The following is a 6,830-nucleotide window of genomic DNA, read 5'->3' as shown; positions in this document are numbered from 1 at the left end:
TATATATATATATATATATATATATATATATATATATATATATATATATATATATATATATATATATATATATATAGGGATGCACTCTCATGCGAACTGTCGTCCAGGTAAGAAATGAGAACGTTTCATAGCCGTTTACGTGTCTAGATCAACGAATCAGATGCAATTTTAAAACAATAATGCGATGGCATTTTTGTAAATAACTGAAATTTTAGTGCACCTAATTTCACTTACAAGTGCACATAGTTTCACTTACAAGTGTATCTAGCTTCACTTACAAGTGCACTTATTTTCGCACCTATTTTTACTTACAAGTGTAAGTAATTTACCTTGTTAATATTTATGCATCTATTTTCACAAATACTTTCACTTACAAATGTAAGTAATTTACCTTGTTAATATTCATGCACCTAGGTGCAACCTAGGTGCACCTAGTTATAACATTAGGTGCACTTAGTATTGATGCTCAGTGTACAATTCACTTGCACCTGTAATACATTTTACTTGCATCTGCAATACATTTTACTTTGTTAACATTCATGCATCTGGGTGCAACCTAGGTGCACTTAGTATTGATGCTCAGTATACAATTTACTTGCACTTGTAATACATTTTACTTGCACGTGTATATCTATTTTTCAATTACAAATGCAAGTAATTTACCTTGTTAACATTTATGCACCTGGATGCACCTAGGTGCATCTGGTTATAACATTACATGCACTTAGTTATAACGTTAGGTGCAACTACATTCCGGACACGTGACGCGCTGTGATTCGTCCGCAATTCTCTCTTGGGCGGCCAGTACGCATTTGAACGCGATCATATATATATATATATATATATATAACGGTCCTTAATCAGGTGATAATTATGTCCCATGTGAGAATGTGTAGACAAATCCAAACTATTAATCTAGTAGATCTAACAGTTGAAAATAAACAAAACTTTAAACTATTTATGAAAATGAATCTGTTCATTTTAAAATTTTATAATATTTATGAAAATGACCCTGCTCATTTTTTATTTGATTACTCATTTGTCAGATCTTGCATATCAATAGTTTAGATTTGTTCACAAGTTCTCACATGGGAGTGAGTTCTCATATGATTATGTTTATATATATATATATATATATATATATATATATATATATATATATATATATATATATATATATAGGAAATGCCATGAGAGGAATGAGAACACATTGTATCGTCTATCTGTAATAGATCAGAAGCACTGCCATTTTTTTAATGCGATGATATTTTTGTAAATAATTGAACTTTGAAGTGTAAGTAAATTGTGTTAAAAGTATACGTAACATTTTCATAGAGTGTACTTAATTGCAAATAAAATGTTTAAAAGTGCAACAAATGTACAATGATTGACAATATTAAATGCAACTAATGTTATTAGTTCCACCAAACGTTATAATTAGGTATACATATGTGAGAGACGTTATCATTAGGTGCATCAATGTGAAAAGGTAAATTATTTGCACTATTAAGTGAAAATGGTTGGACTTTTAAGTGATTTTACTTGTACATACACATGTTACTTACACCAAAGTTTGAGTTATTTACAAAAATGTTATTCTACTTTTTCTTTTAAAAAAAAAATCACATCTTAGATTTAGATAGATGGACGCGTGCGATTGGTTCTCATTCAATTCCTGAGCATCTGTTCTCACATGAGCGCATTCCTCTCTTTATATATAGTATTGGGATAAAATGAAAATAGTTAATTCTTTTTTTTTTTTTTAGTCCTAGACTTATTATGCGTTTGGACACATTTAGTCCATCATAAATAATTTTGCCACATTTTGCCCAGACTTATTAGACAGACAATTTTAGTCTACCATCCAACTTCACGTTAAGTCTTCGTGAAATTGAAGGATTTTTTTTGTCCTTTCCAGTTGTCTTCTTCACCTGCCCTTATTTTTTATCTGTTTGTGCATGCGACACTGAGGTGATTGGAGCTGGGTGGCCACCGTTTTGATTCAACGTTAAAAACTAAGAAATCGATTGCGACTTGCGACTGCATTTCAGTCGGTCGAGGAAGCAGATGCTCCGGCAAACAAACACCTCAAAACACTAGAGCCACTGCTACTTCAATCTTCGTCGTCTGATGTTGTGGGTTTTAGTGTGAGTGAATGTGGTATGAGAGGTGTTAAAACGAAGAGTCAAGACTCCCCGAGTGTCGTGTCTCTCAAGGATGACAAATTGGAGCGAATTAGTGTTGACATAAAGGGGTTAAGAGGCAAGAGTTACAAGTATTGCTAAGGTGCATTTTGGTAAATAAGTTGGGGTTGTAGGAACAATAGTAAACTAAACAATATAAGAAGGGAAACGGAGGGGATGTATGCCTCAGCTAAACAATGACTGATTATCCTATGGGGATTTGAAAACGAGTTTCGAGATTGAATAAGGGAGTCACAGTATTTATACGGAGTGGCGTCACACTCAGACTCTCAATCCTCATTCGGTTGAGGTATTTTATCGAACACCTTGCCTACCACTCCTCCCGGACCTTGTCCTTTCGAACTAAGGGCAGGGATGTAGATGAGTTGGGCTCATGAGAGGCCGCTATCGCGCACACTCTCACTTCCACTTGGTTCACTAACTATTCCGGCCGAAATAGAAGCAAAGTTTGAACAACATCATCCACACAAGACTTCAATCCTACTCCACAATTCTCATAATCATAAGGCAAGATTTAAGCATCAATCAAATGTCTAACATGGGCACACACGCCCCAAACTATTCTACTCAAACATGATGAACATTTAAACAAGTAAAATTACACTAAGCAATAATTTTAAAGAAGCAATCTTAAGAAAAGAGTATTTTACCTAAGGAATAATGAGTTCTACATCTTCAATCCATCTTCATTAATCCAAGAAAACTAATCTATTCTAGTGGGAATGGGTGTGTTCTTCCTCCCCAAAGGGGAATGAATGAAAAGAAAAATCAGATCTAAAAATTGTGGAAGTCCCCCCTCAAGAATGAGAAAGGAGGGTTTAAATAGCTGTCCGAAAAGTCGAAATTCCGCTGTTGCCCTACTGAACGTGTCCACGCCCGTCACCACGCGTGTGGTGCTGCGTGGTTGCGTTCTGGAATTATTCCACGCCCATCACCACGCGTGTGGTGGTGCGTGGTGGCCTCTTGCTGGTCGATTCTCCGTTTGTTGCTTCTTTTTGGTCTAGGACTTTGCTATATCCTGCGGAAACGACTCAAAACACATCCTCTGAGTTATATTTGTCAGATAGGCGTTAATTTAGAGGTTTTAATCATGAAAGATGTTCACAATTGGGTGATGAACTGCAAAATGTTATCCAAATATGACCCGAAACTTGACTATTTTTGGCGCTTATCATTGTCCGATAAGGGGAAGTCTAAAGTGGAAATCTCGGAGTCGGGGGTGTGGAATTGGAAATCTACTGCGGGATTTGCTTGTTGGAAGCCGGGCAAGGCTCCGCCATAATTCAAGGATGCATTTACAGTTGCGGGCATTTCTTCTACTTCTTGTGCATCATGGAGTGGTCCAAGGTTGAGTCTAGATGTCCCATATGCAAGACCCGATTCTCCGCTATCCGTTGCCCTCCCAAGCCACCCATCTTCCCTTCTCAGCGTGTTGTCCGCGTCCCTCTTCGTGATCAGGTCAGACGCTGATTACAATTCTTTTTATTTAGATTTTCTCTGATTAATTTTGGTTAGTTTTTACTTGTGTCTAGACTGATCTATGCCTGGAATTGCACTTTTTTGTTTCCCTATCGATTTCACACAACACACACAATCTTTCTTTATAGATATACATATACTACTTTTTTTTTTTAAGGAAATTGGAAAGAGTAAATTTTAGGAGTTATGTACAGTAATTAAGGTTCCGTTCGGAAAGCAGGAAAATGACTTCCGGAAAATGTTTTCTAGAAAATGAGTCATTTTGAAGAAAACATTTTCCTTTCTCGTGTTTGGTTGCGTTATGAAAAACTGTCTTTGTGTATTTGGTTCATTTTCCGAATGAGTGAAAAATGAGTAGAATTGTATAATTATATATTTTATTATTTTTATTTAAAATATAAAATAATATAAAAATATATAAAATAATAATATTTATTATAAAAGAAAAAAAACAAAGGTCCGGACGGAAACCAGAGTAGTTTCCGGCAAGCTGGTTTTCGGAAACCAGTCCGTCGGAGTGGGTGAGATGGTCATTTTGGCCGAGAACATGCGAAACAACCATTTTGGTCATTCCGAAAAATGACTTACGGAAAAAAAATTTGGTAAGTTGTTTTCCGAAATTTTGACTTGATTTTCCATGGTCAATGGAAAACATTTTCTGTTGACCACATTTTTCGGACGTTGTCAACCACCGAAAACTCAAAAAACATTTTCCGAGTTACCATACACACCCTAATTGGAAGTAAGATTTAAGACCATTTAGATTTTCCTCTTTGACCCTCTTCATATTTTGAAGTATGTACTGTGCAAGTTTACGATTATTTTGAAAATTTGACAACTGGGTCATTTGATCCATATTCAGAAGTTCAATGCAATGTGTGCCATAGCTCTGTTAATGATAGTCTTCTTCTACTGTGTGACCTTTGTGATTCTGCTTCTCCCTGCTCAAGTGAAATGAGTGCTGATGAAGAAGAACACTCGAAAGGACAAAAAAACTCATCAATTTTACGGAGACTTAACGTGAAGTTAAACAGTGGACTAAAATTGTCCAACCTTTAATAAGTATGGAAAAAATGTGACAAAATTATTTATGGTGGACTAAATGTGTCCAAGGCATAATAAGTCTAGGAGGAATTAACTCAAATGAAAACTATCCCTCCCATGAGAACTGCGAATTATTTATTGTGTGTTTTGTAATGTCTTATTGTGCAACAGTTGATATTTGTACATTCGCGTATAACTGATTGTACACTTGAAAATTACTATCAAAACATATTGTAAAGTTTTTTTTTTAATAAATATGAATAAGGGCCAAATAGGCCACTCAACTACACACCAAAAATGCAATTAGGCTATCAAACTCAAAAATACTGTAAATTGGGTTCCTGAATAATACAAATTAATGCAATTCAATCCAAAATGACATGTTTACCTGAAAACATGTTGATGTGGAAATACCGAATTTAAAAATAATTCTAAATAAATAAATATTTAAATTGATAAGTTGATCTGCAGTTAGGTAGTCATTGAGTTAATCAATGGCGACGTGTTCCTTGGTGGTTAATGAGGAAACCATTGCGTGGAGCTCAGGACGGAGGCCCTTGAACATATAGAGATTTTATTCATCTAATCCAATTGGTCAGCTAGCTTCGACAAGTAGTCCAATTAAAACATTGGCTTCGCCAAGATACTCACTCATCGTAGGGCCTCCCTGGCGCAAAAACTGCAAGGAGACTCAAAGAACGTGCCTGAGAGGAGGACCCAAAAACAACTTCAATAGCTGGTCACAAGGCTCGGGGCGTGGTATGTCCCACAACAACATACATAATCTCATCAAATAAAGACGATATGAACATGGACAAAATAGATGAATTCAGACGAATCCAATTTTGAATTGCAGGATTGGTTACTGCGGAAGATCCCCCGGAGTCTGAACAAAAGAAGCTGGACACGGGAGTATGCCATCAACATAACAACTGAGATTCTGTCCACGAAGAAAAGGAACAGGTTGGGTTTTCTAGAATAAATAATTGGAAGAGGTAAGTTTAATGGATATAAGTGATGAGCTGTTTGAAGGGGTATTTATTAGTGGTGGAGGGGTGGAGGATATATCTGAGAGGGTATGAGAGGAGGACACAATGTCATTGGTGGATGGTGGTGGCACGATGTCTCCGGTGGCGACAATGGTGATCTATTAGTTGGTAGCTATGGATCTTTTAGGCTTGTTGATGCCTGATACTAAATGAGAACAATAAATCTAGAAAGAATAATAATTCTGAAAGAACATATTGTAATTGAAATATTGAATAGTTCTTAATGATACAGTATACATAAAGGGACCATTTATAGAGATACAAAGAGCGATAGGAATGATAAATGATAATATTTCTAATAATATAAAGAGAGGGAGAATGGTTCTAATTAGTGTGTCTAGAATACAGAGTCCTAATACAATCAACTTCACCAAACGCATGGAACCATGCTTTCAGAAGAAATATATGGTAATATCTAAACAGTAATCAATTACTTTAATTGGAATGGATTTTGCCCATATTTTCTCAAATAAAATATAAACAATTAACTGGAAATTTATTAAAGAAAATAATTAAAAAGATTTTTGTAGATTTTTTAAAAATAAAAAGGATTATAAAAATCATAAATATGAAGATCTTTTATTAGAGGCATTTAAAATCTATATATGTTTTAAGAGGAGGTTTGGTTGTAATGAAGGAAGAGGAAATGAATTGTAGTTTCATGAGAATAAAGTGTAAATTTAAATTTCTATATGATTGGTCTGCAAGAATAGAATTATTGAAAATTTCAATTCTAGTATTTAGTATCCATGAGAATTGGTAGGGAATAAGTAGTATAAACATGAAAATGTCTATACTTAATAATAATAATAATAATAATAATAATAATAATAATTTTAAATGACAAGTAAATTTGTGATGTGTAATTTTGTCTCAAAGGAAGTAGAAGATACACGATGAGGGGGAGAAGTGAGCATACAATGATACATCAATTTATGTTAAAAAAAAATTGTAATTTTGTCTTAATGGCATATTTGGTAAAGAGGAATTGCAATTCATTTCCCACTCAAATTTGAAGAATGGCAAATCCCGCCCCCCCCCCCCCCCCCCCCCC

This window comes from Ipomoea triloba, chromosome 5 (genome assembly GCF_003576645.1).
Source record: "Ipomoea triloba cultivar NCNSP0323 chromosome 5, ASM357664v1".
In the NCBI taxonomy this organism is placed as follows: domain Eukaryota; kingdom Viridiplantae; phylum Streptophyta; class Magnoliopsida; order Solanales; family Convolvulaceae; genus Ipomoea; species Ipomoea triloba.
This window is presented reverse-complemented; position numbering follows the sequence as displayed.